The sequence below is a fragment of the Sarcophilus harrisii genome, chromosome 1 (genome assembly GCF_902635505.1).
Source record: "Sarcophilus harrisii chromosome 1, mSarHar1.11, whole genome shotgun sequence".
Taxonomy (NCBI): Eukaryota; Metazoa; Chordata; class Mammalia; order Dasyuromorphia; family Dasyuridae; genus Sarcophilus; species Sarcophilus harrisii.
In genome coordinates, this window is record NC_045426.1 from 492,405,941 (window position 1) to 492,424,853 (window position 18,913).

An 18,913-nucleotide genomic window follows, 5' to 3' on the forward strand; every position below is an offset into this window, starting at 1 on the left:
TATTATTGAAGGACTCATTAAGAACCTGAAATGTTGTATAAATTAATCATCTTGCTTTTAAGTTCTATATGGAATTTTTTGTGGGTGGTAATTATCAATGTAGAGTTTTTGTGGGTTGTAGTATCATTTTAGAGAGTTCTCCACATGGAAAGTTCCTTCATTAGGAGGTCAAAAACTCATTTGAAATTTTTTTGAAACTTTCAGAGTTAGTAGAGGTAAGATGAGGTTAAATTACTTGTCTATTAGGTAGCTGCCGGGACAGTAGATAAAGGAATGAAATCAGGAAAACATTAGTTCAAATCTAGCCTCAGACACTTATGAACTGTGTGATCCTGGGCAAGTCACTTAATTTCCATTTATCTCAATTTCTTCAGCTATAAAACAGGAATAATAATATCACCTTCTCTTCAGGATTGTCATAAGAATCAAATGAGATCATATTTGTAAAAAGCACTTAGTACATGGCACATAGTAAGTATTTGTTCAGCGTCACATAGCTAATAAATGACTGAGACCAGATTTGAATTCAGGTTTTCCAGATTTGAGGCCCAGTATTCTACTGTACAACTTCTTCTCTGTCACTTTGGGCAAGTCACTTAACTCTGTTTGTCTCAATTCCCTCATCCTCAGCTAGAAAAAAATGGCAAAACACTCCTGAATCTTTCTTAAGAAAACCCCAAATGAGATCATAGAATTAGACACAACCAAACAGCAATTTTTAAGTGTTTATTTCCATCTCCCTTTTCTTCTCTTCTCACCACAGTCATACAACTTATATGTGTCAGAAATTTGAACTTAGGTCTTCTTCACTTGATGGCCAAATCTCAGTCTTCAACTAATTCTCTTTCTACTGTAATTCTAGCTCTCTCTGTAGGAAGAGAGTTATTTGCTGATTCACTTAAAGTGAATCATAATTCTGAGTAGTCAGAAAAGAACACTGAGTTAATTAGTTTTATTCCCAGTACATTTTCTGCAGGGGAAGACATGTCAGTAAAAAATATTAGTTTGGGCTTGTCAGTTTTTTGTTTTTTTCCTGATAAAGCTGGCAAAATCTCTTATAAGCAGAACATCACTAACTTATTTTATTTTGGATCACAAAGGTTTTATTATGTTGTCTTATTGCTATTTTATGACATAGAATTTTCCATTGGTCTGTGATTTTTTTATTGATCCATGAATTAGCTTTCCTTACATCGTTTTGACTCTAAATAATATATAATTCTTTCTTTAAATATCCTTAACTAACTAAAATATAATTTTAGTGATATTACTTTGAATAAAGAATGACATCACTAACTTTTAGTACATCAAGAAATAAGATTTCATCTGCCCAGCACTCTGTTCACTGATAAAGATTGGTACCCTTCTTTATTTAGCAGTGACCTTTGAGAGTTGTAACACCTGAAAAACTCATCCCTCTAATGAGCACTTCTTGGTACTCTCTGAACCAAGCTAGGGTGGTCTTCAGAACACAGGTACAATACTGTCGAATCCATTTTCTAAAACTGTTCTAGTTTATACTGCTGTTGTTCAGTTGCAGTTAGCTATTTGTGACTCCTTTGAGCTTTTCTTGGCAAAAATACTGGCTTGGTTTACCATTTCCTTCTCCAGCTCATTTTATAGATAAGGAAACTGAGGCAAAAAGAGTAGGATCTCACAAGCAGGACAGATTTGAACTTAGGATGATGTGTCTTCCTGATTTCAAGGCCATTGCTCTATCCACTGGTCCACCTAGCTGAACTAGCTGAGTTTATAAGAAGCTTGAATTTATAAATTCCAGAATTTGTACTTTAGTTATAGAGTAGAGAATTGATAGCCAGATGATCTGGGTTTCAATCCTGTTTCTGCTGCTTATTATATGTATGAGCATGGGCATTTTACTTACCTTCCCTGGCTTTCACTTTCTTTATTTGTAAAATGTAGGGGTTGGACTAGACTTCTGAGGTCCACTCCAGATCTGGAGCTCTGCATCTTTAGAAGTGCAAGATCATTTTCACATTGCAACATCATGCTAGACTAGGTCAAAGTGGAGAATTTCCTTGATGCTGGGTTACCTATTTTCTAAAAGATATTCTTAATCAATAATATATGTTTTTATAGATGAGACAAGGGTATTAATTACCATTTATAGTATGCTCTTGTAGCATAATCTAGTAAGAATTGGTTGATCCAAGTAACACATTCACTCAATCAATATGAATATATTAATGAAGCACCCACAATGAGTAAGGTATTGTGCTAGGTACTGAGGTACAAAGATAAGAATGAGGCAGTCTGATCTCAAGTTTATATGTTTTTAAGGGAAGTAACATGGATAACACAATATGCCTTTCACACAGTGCTTAAAACATGCCATTTAATTAATTCATTTATATAAGTAAAATACACAAAATATACAAAGTAAATACATGATTTTATTTATGGTGGACTCAAAAGGTAGTAGGAAAGGTGAGAGTTGAAGTGCTTAATTTTTTTGCATGGAATTAGAGATTTTAGGAGGTTGGGATGAGATACTGCATTCTTGCTTGGAAACCAGTGAGCTGCCTATTATTGCAAGCTGCAGATCAGCCTTTGTTGGACAGTATGTATTTATTTTCAGAAATAAGTTGGACTCAGAAGCTGCTAAAATTCCTTTCAACTCAAAAATTTTCATCATTTTGTGATTCTAAAATAATCAGCACCTTGGAGTCAAGAGACTTCTTTGCTTCTTATCATCTGATGGTAACTGATGTTCATAATGATAAAACTGAAATATTGCCTGCTAAGTCATTAAAGATGAATGTATACTTATTATAATTCACTATAATCTGATTCTTAAAAAGAAGGTAATTCACACACATGATAGAGGGTGGTAAGTTGGAAAGAAATCTGCAGCTTAGATGTTTGGAGATCTGCAGTCTACTTTTCTACTTTTGTTTTTAACTGGTTATTTTCTTCCACTTCCCTGTTCTCCCCATTTGTAAAATAAAAATGATTTCTAAGAATCTTTCTGGATCTAGAACCTTTGATTCCATTCACTTTCTAATCCAAGCTTGCTGTATGGTTTTGTTCCTGTAGCTCATTTCCCATCTTTGCAATGAGCCTGTGATGGGTTCTTGTGAGGCTTTCCCAGAAGAGCTCTGTGGAGTCACAGCACCCCTGAAAGTCCTTCCTCTGCAATACGCGTGGGCTGCGATGTCGGCCGTGGTGCCATTGTTGGACAACAAACAATATGTGTCCCCGAGGCAAGTACAAGTTCCCACACTTTGTGCTTCAAAGATGCTTGGCTGGTGAGCCCTGCTTTCCCCATTAGTCCTGGGTTTCTTGTTTCTTTTTCCTCTCTCTTTGTTATGTCATCTATTCATGACTGGGGCAAGATGCCATGCTATTCTTTCTCATTTCTGGATCAGTCTGTTATTAGCCATTCTCCTTGGGTGCCCTATTCATGGAAACATAACCACCCTTCGTTACAGTAGGTGAATTACGTGAAAAAGCACAAGGCATATTTTTCCTGCTTGGTTTGGGCTTTTCCTGTGATTCAGCAATCTTCAGAGGGGAACTCTTCATCTCATTGCTCCGTCAGAGTTCATGTATCTGATTCTGAAAGTCTTGGAGATGTTCTCTAAGGTTGATTGCCATGGAGGAGATTTACAGGCTGTAATTTTCCTAGGGAAAAATGACCTCATAGTGAACAGGAGACATTTGTTGTTGAGTCGTGTCAAACTCTTCATAGTCCTGTTTGGAGTTTTCTTGATAAAGATGTTGTAGTGGTTTGCCATTTCTTTCTTATTTCCAGCTCATTTTACTGAGGAGGAAACAGAGGCACAGAAGGTTAAATGCTCATGGTCACACAGCTAGTACATGCTAAGAATGGATCTGAATTCAGGTCTTCCTGATTCCAAACCTGGCTCTCTATCTACAGCCCTACTTAGGAGCCCAAGTTAGAATCAGAAGCAGAATTTGAGCGCTGTTCCTTTGGCGCTGGTGATTTTTCCATTGTATAATGTTTCAGAGCAGCAGCCAATTTAAAAAGGATCTTATAAGAATAACACATAACATGAAAAGATCAGTGTTTGTCTGTTCCAACCTTTTTATTTATAGTTAAGAAAACTGAGGTCCAGACAATTGAAGTGATTTGTCCAAGATTTCAAAGGAGGTGGGTATTGGGACCAAGTTGCATGGTTCCAGTGTCAGAGCCCTTTCCACAAATCTATGTGAGCACAGGGCATCTTCTCCTTCAGGGAGCTCTGATTTAGAGAGGGTGAAGACAGACATATTTGTTTTATGTTGAATTAGGGCTCCAAGCTACCCACTATTCATCTTCCTTTGGCTTTGAGCCCTTGAAGAGGTAAGAACCTATCAAAAACCTTAATGTATGTGTGTGTGTGTGTGTGTGTGTGTGTGTGTGTGTGTGTATGTGTGTATGTGTGCATTTTTATTAGGTCCTTCAAACTCAATTCCAGTATTCCAGGGATGTCTCTCCTGATCTAAAGGTAATAGGATAGAGCATATTTAGAATATATTTTATTATTGGTTCAGTTCTGGGTGCTTCATAACATTCCTTGAGGTAAATTCAAATTCTTATATTGTTTAGAAACAAATCAACAAGCACTGATACCTCCACTGCCCCAACCCTTTTTGCAATCTCCTGGCCTTTGAATGAGCCACTTTATAAAGTAAGTTATTCTTCTTTTCCTCTAAACCAGAGCTTCTTAAACTTTTTCCACTTGTGAACCCTTTTTAGCCGAGAAATTTTTATGTGACCTTGTCTATATAGGCATACAAATCAAACATTTACTGATAATAAATTATAATTTTGTAATAAACCCACATTCACTAGACTCTATATGGTCACAAACCGCTGTCTGATAAGCTGGGCTATAAACCACCAACCTATAAGCCAGAAATGTAGGGAATTTTGCACACAGTAGAAGAAAGAAAAGAAAGCAGAAATACTTTAAGGAATTTTGTTCCATCAAGGAGTAAACACAAAAAGTTTTTCCTTTGCTCCTCTTGAACTCCTTGTCTCTGATCTTAGCAATGACTAAAAGAGGCCCAGGAGAGGATATAGTGCCCATAAATGCACTTTTGAGGATCCCATAGACCAGACAACAGCACAGCAGGCAAAAAGTCCATTAAGTGGAAAGTGAAGTGAGTGATTCTAGAGGGTCAATTACACTTTTAGATAGGAAGTCAGAGTAGTCATCACATACAATATGGCAGAAAGTTTCAATTCTCAGAGATGGCTTAGATCCAGTGAACCAAGACAGATTTAGTACTTGTATATTGAGAAATGAAAATGAAGTAATAAATGTCCAGGGAAGGTGAGTCTCTTGTTTTGACTTTTTTGTGAATATATCTTACTCATAGCTTTTCAGTTTCTTAATTAGCAAAGGGTGGTACTTATCAATAACAATTCATTTGATTTTTGTACTACCTAATGTTCCAGGGTTACAAATTTTTTAGTTATATCTTTTTACATTTACATGGTTCCATTTACAACCAATTGCTTATCACTAGAAGGTGGAATCAGTTCAATTTGTGTCTGCATTTGCCCTTCAAACTATTGATTCAAACCACAGCATATTTACTTTATAAGACAGCATTTTGTTGTAGCATAGAGTTACTTCCACTCTTGAGCTTCACATTTTCATAGAAGAAGAGGAGAAAAAGGAAAAGGAGGTGGAAGAGAGGGAAGGAGAAGAAGGAAGAGAAGTATTAAAATTTCCAAAGTGCTTTGTAGATAGTATCTTGTTTGATTGTCACAACAATCCTATAAAGATGATGTTATTATTATGTCTATTTTACAGATGAAGAAACTGAGGATGAGGAAAGTTAAATGGCTTGCTCAAGGTCCTAAAGGTAGTAAATGTCTAAAGAGAAAGTCAAACTTAGTTCTTGATTCCAAATTCAGTGCTTTATTTTTCTATGTTATTCACAAGCCTCACATAATATATTTGTCCTTTTTTCTGCTATTATGTTTTATAAATTATGAGCTGAGACTTGAAAGAGAGAATAAATACACTGCAGAGATGCAGTGAACAGAGCATATTATAACTGTACGATGGTTCTTTGTATATCTTTCAGTATCTATCAACCATAATCTCCCTGAGGACAGGCACTGTGTTGTGTTTAGTCATTGCGTTTCAGCATAAAGAGAGAACTATGTTCTAAAATTCTGCCTCTGAGATTTTTCTACTTAGGTGATCATGGACAAATCCCTTGATTTTTCCAAGACTTAGGTTGCTTTAAAGGATTTTTGTGAGGATCAGATAAAATAACACATGTAAAACATTTTGTGTATAAATATCACTTCTTTTTGCTTTGGGAGTAGGAGCCAGACATAGTTTTCTATATGTAATAGGTACTTAGTCTATGATAAATTGATTAAGCAGCTATTCCAAAGCTTCGCTTCTTTCCTCAAGCCTCCCACCCTCTCAGCTGCAGCTCTCTCTTCATATTTTTCCAAAAAAAAATTGAAACCATTTGCCGAGAGTTCCCTTTCCTCCTCTTATCTCACATACCTCTGACATCATTCCCAGCTTTCTTTTTCTTTTCTCCAGTCTCTCATGAAGAGGTGAATCTTTTTCTTTGAAAGACCAACCATTCTACATGTTCCCTTCATCTCATCCCTTCCTATTTTCTGAAGACAGTTCGCACCATCATCTCCCACCTTCCTTCCTACCCATCAAATCTTCAATCACTCCCTATCTGTGACTGGTTCCTTCCTGGGTGTCTAAAAAACAAAACAAAAACTCACTTGGCTCTTTCATCCATTGCTAGCTAACATTTGATATTTCTTCTTATCTTTACAGCTTGTTGTGGTTAGGTTGTTTCAATCACATCCAATTCTTTTTACCCTCTTTGAGGTTTGCCTGACAAAGACTTCATTTTCTTCTCCAGTTCATTTTACAGATGAGGAAATTGAGGCAGACAGCATTAAGTGACTTATCCAGGATCTCATAGCTAGTAAGTGTCTGAGGCTGGATTTGAACTCAGAAAATGACTCCAGGTCTGGTGCTCTATCCACTATGCTATCTAGCCACCCACCTTCGTAGCTAACTTCCTTTAAAAAAAAAGTTCTCTATTCTTGACACCTCCACTTCTTCCTCTTAGAATCCCCATGGAATTTGGCTGAAACGTGTCTTTCCAAATGACAATAATTATCTCTTAATTGCCAAATCAAATGGCCTTTTTCTCAGTCCCACCCTTCTTAACCCCGTGCAGCTTCAGAAACTGCCAGTCCCTTTCTTGTCCTAGATACTATCCCCTGGTTCTCCTCCCACTTGTCTGACAGCTCCTTTTGGTCTCTTTCGCTGGACCTTTGGGTCATTTTCAGTAAGCATGTCTATCCTGCAGGGACCTGAACTCTACTTTCTCTTTTCCCTCTATAGAATCAGTTCCTATTGGTTCAGTGATCATCTCTCTGCATATGACTTTCAGATTTTTTTTATCTCACCGAAGGCATTTCAAGGTGCAGTGGATAGAGCACTGAGTTTGGAATCGGGAACACTAATCTTCATGAGTTCAAAACTGGCTTCAGACACCTGCTATCTGTGTGACTCTGGACAAGTCAGTTAACCCTGTTTGCCTTAGTTCCCCATTCCAAATTGATCTCAGATCTTTCTGACTCTTAAATGGCAACCCACTTTTTTCATGAAAACCCCAAAGGAGATTACAGAGTCAGACTGAACTGAAGTGACCCAATGACAAAAGGTATATCAAACTTAACATACCCAAAACAAGAACTTTTTCTTTCAAAACTTATTCCCTTCTTCTCAACTTTCCTATTGTTGAATAGAGCAGCACCATCTTTGCAGTTACCTGGGTTCTCAATCTTGGTAACATCCTCATCACTCTCTTTCATGCCATAAACACAAATGTTGTCACATTTGTCTCCACAAATTCTTCTGTATACATGTTTCTTTCTTTCCAAGCACACTGCCACCACTCTAGACCACCATCACCTCCCATTTCACAGTAAGGAAACTGAAGATGGTAGAAGTTAAGCAACTTGCCTAGTATCATACAGCTGTTAAGTGTCTGAGACTGGATTTGAACTCAGTTCTTTCTGATATCCTTTAACATCCACCTAGGCACTTAATAAACAATGATTGGTTGATGGGAAAAAATGGAATTCTTTTGTGTATGTGTGTGTATGTGAAACATTGCAAATGCCAGCTTTCACTTCACCTTCCCATCTGTTTGTCTGAGATCCAGTGGCCCAGAGAGACTCAGATCTTGATAATGTGTCTTTTGCTTAAAATGTGCATCTCATTTTTCAGCCCCTGTGGCCCCTCCTGTTATTCTTCAGTGTATATGCAAACTGAAGGCACATATGTTGTTACTCCCCATTTACGGTGTTCTCTGCTTACAGGCAGCTTCATTCTGTAATAGATCATATGCTGGAGCCAGGGTGCTGAATGTTCCCAATAATTTATGATCCTTCCTCAAGAAATGGGGAGGGGAGCTATAGCTTGCTCTGGACTTGGTACTCCAGAATTCCCATCAGTTTGTCTTCTCTCTTTCCTTTTTTGCTCATTAATATATCTTTTCATTCTGGGGATGGTCTGACTCCTGCCATTTAAATCAAAGTAGAGAGGATCTGATTCAGCTTTCTTGCCTGGATCACCTGGAATCTATTAAAATACAGGATTATAAACACCTCCACATTCCCAGTAGAGAGATCTCAGAACCACTGAAGTCAAGCTACCTGCAAAATAATTCTGCTTATCAGCTCTCCTTAATCTCTAAATGTCCAGCCCCATGATAACCTTTGCTTTGCTTTGATAATTACTAAATAAATTCTCACTGAACCAGGCATACAGCTCTCTGTTTTCTATTCATGACTGTCTTACTGATGTCATAGGATCCCTAGATTTTAAGAGGTCACTTAGTCCGGTCCTCTGCCTACAGAAAGGGCTGAGCTTCCCTTTATCAGCTCTGAAGGTTTGGGAAGAAATAACAGGATTATATGTCTTAGCAGACCACTTTCGCATCAGGGAGAAGAAAGTAATAGTGGATGGGAAGAGAGAATCACAGCCTCTCAGTGTTGAAAGGAACTCAATGAAGCAACATTCAAACTTCTCTCTGTGTAATATTCCTCACTAATAATGTTCATCAAGCCTCTGCTAAAATAACAGCATTTATTTATGAAGTTATCTCATTTGATGCTCAGAGGAATCCTATGAGGGAGGTACTACTGTTATCCACTCTTTACAGATGAGGAAACTGAGACTGTGAGAGGCTGACTTGCCCAGTCACACAGCTGGTAAATATCTGAACTCAGGTCTTTCTGACTCTTAAGTCCTACTTTCTATGTATTGTGCCTCCTGGTTGTACTAGAAAGCTACAAGTTATGGGGAGCTCTTTATTTCTATTACCTAATTCCTTCTAGGGACAGCCAGATGATGCAGTAGATAGATGACTAGGCCTGAAGTCAGGCAGATGAGCTCAAATCCAACCTCAGACATGTGAGATCCTAATCAAGTCACTTAATCTTTGTTTATCTTAATTTACTGGATAAAGAGAACCATTACAGTATCTTTACCAAGAAAACCCCATGGACATTATGGTCCAAGGAGGCACAAAGAGTTGGGAACTACTGAACAAGAAGCTCATTCTATTTATAGAATTCTGCTTTTCATTAGGAAGGTTTTCCTTTATGAAGTCAGAATCTTCCTCTACAGCTTCCACCTTTTACTTCTTGCTCTGGTGGGACTAGGCAAAACAAGTTTTCCCCACTGACAAAGCTTTACAATTTTGAACATTTTATCATCTGTCCCCTAAGTCTTCTCTTACATTCTTTAAAAGGCATGAACTCTAGCCATCTTCTTTCTTTGGTAACCCTTCTCAAGGTTGCTCCAAACTAACCATGTTTTTCCCAGAATTGCATCTAATACTTCAAATGGAACTTGACCAGAGCAAAGATTAGGGACTTAGCTCTTCCTTTCTTTTAATATAGCTTACAATTACATTGATTCTTTTGGTCACTGAATTATGTTATGTTTATAATATGATACAAATATATATACATAACATTTATAATATTGATCTTAATTATAATATTGATATACTTATAACAGTCAATAATTATGATTATTAGATTACATTTATAATCCACTATAATTCCCCATATTTTTTCCAACTTTTTATCATTATTTCTTCTCTATTCTATTTTTGAGTAGTTCATTTTTTTAAACTCAAGTGTAGGTTCCAATAAGTACTATCTATATCTTATAGACCTGAAAGCTTCTTTTTCTTTTGATAACATTGACTAGAATGAAGGAAGCAAACATTTATTAAATACCTACTACGTACCATGCATTGTGCTAAGCATCTTATAAATGTTATTTTCTTTAATCCTCACAACAACCCTGAGAGATAGACGTTATTGTTACTATTTCCATTTTATAGTTGAGAAAGAGGCAGACAGAGGTTAAGTATCTTGCCAGGAGCACAGCTGCTAAGTGTCTGAGGCTGGTATTTCTGTTTCTAGTAAATGCTCTATCCACTGCACCACCTATGACAAGAAATTTTGAAATCTATGTGAAACCAGAAATTGGTTTAGAGAAAATAATAAGTGAAATGGACACATGCATTCTTATGTGTATGACTCTGGATCCCCTCGTGTCAGGTTAGGTGTATTTTTTTCCCAAGGAAAAGACCAATGGAGTTCTAGAACTGTGCCAGTTATGTGTTTACATCTGCCAGGGCTTCATCAAAGTCCTCAAAAGGCTGAGCTGATCCTTAGAGAATGACATTAGGACCAACTCACAATCATCTAGGACTGACTTCTAATTAAGTCTGTTCCATTTATTACCCACATCAGTAGGACATCTGAGGCTTTATTGTAGCCCATGGGACGCTAGGAATGCTTTTTGCTTTAGTGTCCATTAGTTTGCCCAGTCTCATGATAACAAAGTAGGCTTTGTTGATGTTTAACAATAATTGTTCTCGAATGAAAAAATAGAAGTCAAATCATTTACTACTGTTATTCCAATGGATAAAGCAAAAAGAGCTGGTGTTTTGATCTTGACTTTTTATAACTTCTTCCTAGAACTCTTGCCAGGGACCTCTGTCTGAAGATAGTGTAGCCAGTGAAACCAGAAGCCAGAGAACCTAGAATTTCTCCTCTTCCAAGAACTCATTAGAGTTCCTAGTAATCATTCTTGACCAATGAAGACAGTCTTGTGCAAATGGCCTTGAGCCCCTGGAGTTATGCTTATTTTATGGCTATCTATGGCCTATGTCTCTGCAGTTATTCTCCACCAGTGATCAGCCCAGAAAGACAGTTACATCCTCAGACTAGTAGTTTGTCTTTTTAACAGGTGGCTGCTGTCTTCATCAAGGTCTGTGAACTATCAAATCTGTGTATTCAAACAAAGGGATGTATTTCTTGCTTCTGTTCATGCTCTTTTCCCCTTATGCATAATAGTAAATGGTTTTGAATCACCATTTGGATGATATAAACCCTTATTTAGGCTAATGAAATAAATGAATAAATTTAAACTAATAAATTAGTTTGAGTAGAAACTACCTAGGAACTCTATGAAATATTGATTATGGAAGGATCTTTTCATAATCAAGACTTGAACTCAGGTCTCCTTGACTTCAATGCTAACTTTCTTTGTCCTCTGAAATTCTGCTTCTAATAGATTTTGTTTTAAGACTTTTAAAATTTTTTATTTTTTAAAGCTTTTTATTTTCAAAACATATGCATAGTTTTCAATATTAACCCTTGCAAAAGTTTGTGTTTCAAAATTTTCTCTCCCTCTCTCCTCTCTCTCCCTTCCTCCCCTAGATGGCAAGTAATTGAATATATGTTAATATTTCAAAATTAAAGAACATAGAATGATTAATTTATAACTATTCAACAAAGTCAGATTAGCGATATGGCTATACAAGTAAATTTAGTCATAGTATTTGGAATTTGGAAATGAACTTTTAGATCAATATTTCCCAGTCTAATTTGTCTATAGAACACTTTGGGATTTGGAACATCTTAATAGAATCCATAAATGATGATCTGGGGTAGGGAAGGAGGTTGAAGTATAGAATGTCCTTAGGACAAAGAAGAGGCAGATTAGGAAAATATGGGCAGAATTTGTCTATTTTTGTAACAGGAAAAAATTGCCACACACGAAACGCCATTATTATATTTTTGATATGTACATGATTTTTACTATTTACTCCTTCCCCCCATTAAAGTTCAACTATGGCACCTTAACTTATTCTGTTCTGGAGGTGGCCCTGGGATCTGGAGGGGGCATGTCTTCAGGGTATAGATGTTTACAGCTCCTATATTCTGACTACACCTGGAGTCTCAGAGATCTTTTTTTTTTTTCTTTTTTTTCTCCCAAGAATCCTTGGCTACATCTGGAAAGGCTGATCTTGAGAAAGCTGACCACAAGGTGGCAAAGTTTTTCAGACACAGTAACTCATTTATAAGAACATCTTCTAAGAGTTGGAAGGATTGTGATTATCACCAGATGAAGAATTAATCAATACTTATGAAATCATGCATCCCTGAATTTTGAAGTATATGGTTTCATATTCCATATTATAGTAGTGAAAGGTATCACTTCCCTCAAAATATTGTAACCATACTCTTATTCATACCATTTGTAACATTGGGTTTCATGGAATGCAGTTAGGGAGATGATATGTTCCATAATTAATTATGGAGGTTGGCCTAAAATGTATGGAAAAGTAGGATCATAGTGAAAGCAAATCTTACATTTTTATCTGCAAGATTCATTCTTTCATTCATTCCAGAACATATTGTAGGTATACAGAATGGCATTAATAATACCAAAGAAATAGGAGACACTGTTCATGCTCTCAAAAGTTTAATAAATATATATATGCAGAGAAGAACTAGAGGGAAATTCAAGGCTATTCAAGTACGTTACACATCTAGAATAAAAAGTTTACTCTTAGCTACAGTAGCACTGAAGGTTAGAATGTTTGTGTGAACTAAGGATTCCATTGATGTGTAGCAAAAGATCAATGCTTCAGTTACATGGGACAGAAGTTCAATGTAAATATTAATAATATCCTTGATAGAAAAAGTATTTGCACACTCCAACTACTTATTATTGAAATGAAGATAATCTTGGCTTGTATCAGCTAAGTAAAAAGCCATTGATTCTAATTCCAAGAATTTCTAATACTTTTTTTCTTTTTGGTTACTAAAAATATGTCATATTGTAGCATGTTGTAGAATGCAATCTTTATAATTAAAAAATTAAAAATGTATACCGACCAAGTCTGTGTACCATTGTAGAATATTGAATACAATGTGTCATGCAAGAGAGCGAAGTATGAAGTCCTTAAAGGAAGACACAAATGTTTTCATAAGTTTCACACACTATTGGGTAATTCCAAGTGATTTAGGAAGAAGAATGAAAAGGGATAAGGAGTAAATTTGTGGTTTTACTGGTATAGAAATTCTCAAGTGAGGAATCTCCCTTTTATCAATGAAGATCAGGCTCTTCTTATAGATTTAAAAAGCTGCTTAAGAGAATGGTGTCAAACTCAAAAAGAAAGATCCTTGTGGATTGGGTACTGACTTAGAAAACTACAATGTAACAACATTTGTTTTGTATTATATTTTTATTTATTTTGTTATATATTTTAAAAATTCATTTTAATCTGGCTCCTACTTCAGTGGGGAGTTTTTCTGCCTTCTTGGGGTAAGATTGACACTGAGAATTGTCACTTATTTAGGGTCATCCAGGTAGAATTTATACCCACAGTTTGTGAAATCTAATGACAATGACAGATAGAAGAATCAGACAAAATTCAAAAGAATATTTGTTTTGTTTGATTTGCTCTGGATCTGGTGTAGAAATGTGAGACCAAACATCTTTCTGGCTCATTGTTTATTGTTGGTTGTTGTTATTGTTGTTGTTGGTCCTGCGTTTTCAAAGAGGACCAATCTTGGACAAAACTGCAGAATCCCAAAGTTGAGAAGGGTCTCAAAAGTTATCCAGTTATCCAGAAAACCCTTATGATACTTGGTCAGAGTAATCATTTGGCCTTATCTTGGAGACCCCTCCAGGGATGCAGAACTGATTACCTCCTGAGAGAACGTGCCTATTCCACTCTGGGGTAAAGTTTTCCTCCAACTTTCATCCTTATTTAGGTATCTATGCAAATTCCACCTTTTGTTTCTAACCACTATCCTCTGGGGCCTAGTAATCCTTCTGTTACATGACAGATTTTCAAATACTTGAAAGAAGCTGTTTTATCCACCTTTAGTCTCAATGGGTTAAAAAAGCATCTTTTACTCAATTGTTCCCTAGGTAACACAATGGATAGAATACTGATGTTGGAGTTAGGAAGATCTTAGGTCAAATATTGCTTTAAATACTTACTTAGATGTATGACCCTGAACAACTCACTTAGCTCCTGTCTGTCTCATTTTCCTTATCTGTAAAATGGGGATTATAACAGCACCTACCTCACTGGAATTTTGTACCTAATGAAATAATATATTAAAAGAAGTCTTCCCCAACTCCTTATTCTTTTAGTACCTTCCTTCTGTTTAGTACTTTATCTCTCACTCATCTTGTATATATAGCTTGCTTTTCATGTATTTATTCTCATATTGTCTCCTCCATTAAATGTAAGCTCCTTGAAGGCAGGGACTACTTTTTGCCTCTTTTTGCATCCCTGGTGCTTAATACAGTGTTTAGCACATAGTAGGTTCTTAAATTTTTTTATTGATTGTTTGATTAAAGAGCTTTATTAACATTTAAATGCTATACAAAATGTAGCAAGTAGCATCCTAGCATAGTGAGTGAGTCTACTTCAAATGGAAAGAGTTGTTTGATTACTTGAGACTATTTATACCAGTAACTGCAAAAGAAATATTTTCTGTGCCACCTGCTAACCCTGCTAACAATTTAATTAAACATACATTTATGGAGTATTTGGAACCTTCTCGTGCAAGAGAACATAGTAGACACCAATCAAAGAGGCAATGTAGAATAATACATGGGAACTCTACTTTGAATCAAGAAATTCTGATTTCAAATCCCATCTCTAATGCTAACTGGCTCTCTGAACATGGGCAAATCAATTAACTTTTCTGGGCCTCAATTTTCGCATCTATAAACCTGGGATCATAATAATATATGTATATGTAAAATGCTTTGCAAACTTTAAAGCTCTATGTAGAAGGGATGTAGAAGGGCAGCTAAGTAGTGTGGCAGATAGTGCACTGATCCTAGAGTCAGGAAGACCCTTAATAGATGTGTGACCCTGGGCAAGTCACTTAATCCTGATTGCCAAAACAAACAAAAAAGCAAAAATAAAAGAAAAGAAAAGCTCTTTGCAAATGGTAGTTATAACTGATATAAAGACTGAAAATTCAGAATTTTCCATCTTTAAGATTGAGACCTTCTAAATAGAAAACTTTTGAAAAGGAGTTGACTAAAGGAGAAATGGTCTTATCCATGATGTGGCAGAATGGAAATTTCCTAATATTCTTTAATAACCTCCTTACTCGCTAGCTGAATTTATACTTCCCCCCTCCTTGTTTTAGGGGAGCTATCTAAACAGGGCAAGTAAGGTGGAATTTAAATGCATAAATTGTTATTAATTGGTTATACTAGTTAGTTTAGAGAAGTATAAGATATTAAGATATTGGTTATTGTATCTGTAATGGCAATCTTTAATTTTGCAATTGCAAAGGGAAAAAACTCTTAACTGACTTAACTAAATTAAATGCACACTTGTGGTTTAGTACATCTGGGAGAATGAAAGTGTTTTTCTGTTTTTTCTTCTCTATTCTGAAGATAGATAAGACCAAGCATGACAAGTTTTTAAAGTGTTTTGTTTTTCCAAATACATGCAAAGATAATTTTCAACATTATTTTTTGCAAAATCTTACATTCCAAATTTTTCTCCTTCCTCTTCCCATCACAAGACATTAAGCAATATGACATAGATTAAACACATGCTATTCTTCTAAACATATTTCCATATTCGTCATAGTGCATGAGAAAAATCAGATCAAAAGGGGAAAAACACAAGAAAGAAAAAAAATAACAAAAAAGATGAAAACATTGTGCTTTGATCTACATTTAGTCTCCATAGTTTTCTCTCTCTGGATGTGGATGGCACTTTCCATCTGAAGTTTATTGGAATTGTCTTGAAACACTTCACTGTTGAAAAAGCCATGTCCATCAGAGTTGATTATTATATAATTTTGTAGCTGTGTACAGTGTTCTCTTGGTTCTACTCACTTCACTTAGCATCGGTTCATATAAGTCTTTCCAGGTTTTTCTGAAATCAGCCAAGAATGACAACTTCTATAAAAGCTAACTACTTTTCAAGATTCTCTGATGTAAACAACAAATCCAAGGTCAAACCATATATAAAAAATGTCCTACTTATTGGTCTCATCAAATTCTTTCTAGAGGAAATGGGTCCTGATCTTTTTATCATGGAAAGTAGACTAAAGATGAAAATTTCATAATTATGAAGATCATATTTTTAAGATCATAGATCTAGAGCAAAAAGGAAGGACAAGTTAATCAGATGTCAATTAATCCAAATCTCTCACTGAAAGGATAAAGACAATGAGGTTAGCACTTATTATGGACTTGTCCAAAGTTACATACTAGACAGAGACGGGATTTGAACTCAAGTCATTTGACTGCTAAGTTTTTTCACTGTTCCAATTCAAAAATCATATCCTACGATGTAATAAGAACTAAGGAGGTTTTTGAAACCTCCTTAAAAGCACACTTTCTTTTCTTTCTTTTTTTAAAAGTGGCAATACTTACTCTGAGCTGGTTTTAGCTCATCCCTGATCCAATTACAAAGAACCATAAATTAAATGCCTTCTTGAAAATAATATGGGCAGCTAGGGAATTCAGGAGACAAAGCTCCAGCCTTTGGAGTCAGAAGGATCTGACTTCAAATTTGACCACAGGCACTTATAGACTGGATGCCCTTGGACAGGTCATTTAACCTATTTGCCTCAATATCCTTATCTATAAAATGAGTTGGAGAAGGAAATAACGAACTACTCCATGTCTTTTACCCCCCAAAAACCCAAATAAGGTCATGGAGAGTGGGACATGACAGCAACAAATGGCACATTAGGGGAATTGGTTTATCTTAGAAATTAGCTCTTTCTTCCACAGCACTCTCAGAAGTATATAACTCTTTTTTAAAAAAAGACCACAATTGCTACCAGCAAAAGTAGGTCACATGTATAATTTCTATATCCATATTACCATTATTACTGTTACCTTTTTTGAGGAAGAACTGATTTTTAGGTTTATGGTTGGAAGATATAAGATTGCAGCCTTTGAAGAATTAATACAAAAACTTTATAGAATACATTCGATTTTCCAGCCATTGGTTTTCTTTCTTGTTTTGTGAATATCAGCACATATATGTGTATACACACACACACACACACACACACACACACACACACAGTTTTTCACTTAATCCAAATAGCAATTGAAGTGTGATAATCTGAGAGAAGTACTAAGTGCCAAAATCCTACCTGTGGAGGATGTGTTAGGACCTGCCTGCCCAGAGGAAAAAAGAGAATGAAAAAGATGTTAACAGTAAAATTACCTGTCTCAGCAGTGGTAGTTAAACATTTCCACCATCTGTACTTTCAGGAAGTTGCCTTGACTCAACAGAGTTGTTTGAAGTTGAAGTCTAGAGGAGACCAGAACTTCTGCCCTTTGTGACTCACTGAATCATAGAGCAAGAAGGGATTTTCTAGGCCAGTAAGTCCATCACTACTATTTTACAGATGTGAAAACTGAAGTTTAGAGAAGTAGCTGTCCAGTGCTACGTATCTAAGATCACACAGATAGTAAAGGACAAAGCAGGAAAATGACTCCACTGTGCTCACGGTGACAAAACTTTTGTTTCTTGCATTGAATAATGACAAAACTTTTCCAATTTTTTTTTCTGTTTAGTCTTTAAAATTTTTTTTTGAGCTTGACAAATGCCATAGCTAGTAAGTGTTTGAAGGAGAATTTTTTAATGAAACAGTTATTATTTGTTTATTAAAGTATTAAAGTTTATTATACACATGTATAATAATGGAATAGAATAGCAGAATTATGGAAGAATACTCTAGTATATCAAATTTGGACATCTAATCCAATTTGCCTGACCAAAAATACTTTACAACAAAATCAATATATGATCATTGAACCTTTGCTTGAAGACCTTATATGAGGAGGAACTTCCCAGGAAAACCCACCTGAATTTTGGATAGCTCTAATGATTAGGTAATTTTTCTTGAGAAGAAGTCAAAAATTCCTTTCTGAAACTTCTTCACATTAATCTTATTTCTATCCTTTTGAATTAATAAGGAAGAATTTGGAGCCAGGTATTTATGGCTCCAAATATATAAAGCTTTTTTAAGTTGTGATATACACACTCACACATACACACATACACACTCTTTAGTAAAACCTTTTACCTTCCTTATAAAAATGTTTTCAAAGGTAAGGATAACTCTTGAATCAATAAGGTTGAAAATCTGAAAAAAAAAAAACCCTAACAACCCATGCATTACAAATTGCTCATAAACTATTACATCTTATACTGAACAGAACAACATGACTAATTCTCAGAATGTACTGTGCCTCAAACACATAGGTCAATGGTATCAAATTTCCTCCACATTAAGATGAATTATGCAGAAAACTATGGACTATGGAAGACAATTTTCAGACTCCCCAGATCTCTTATTAATTGGTATCTCAGGGGATGTGTGTTTTTAACAAAACCTACATTTTGGGATGGGATGCTGGTTGTTATTATTCAGTCATTTCAGATTCTTTGGGGTCTCTTTTAGGGTTTTCTTGGCAGACATACTGAAGTGATTTGCAATTTCTTTCTCCAATTCATTTTATAGATGAGGAAACTGAGGCAAACAAGG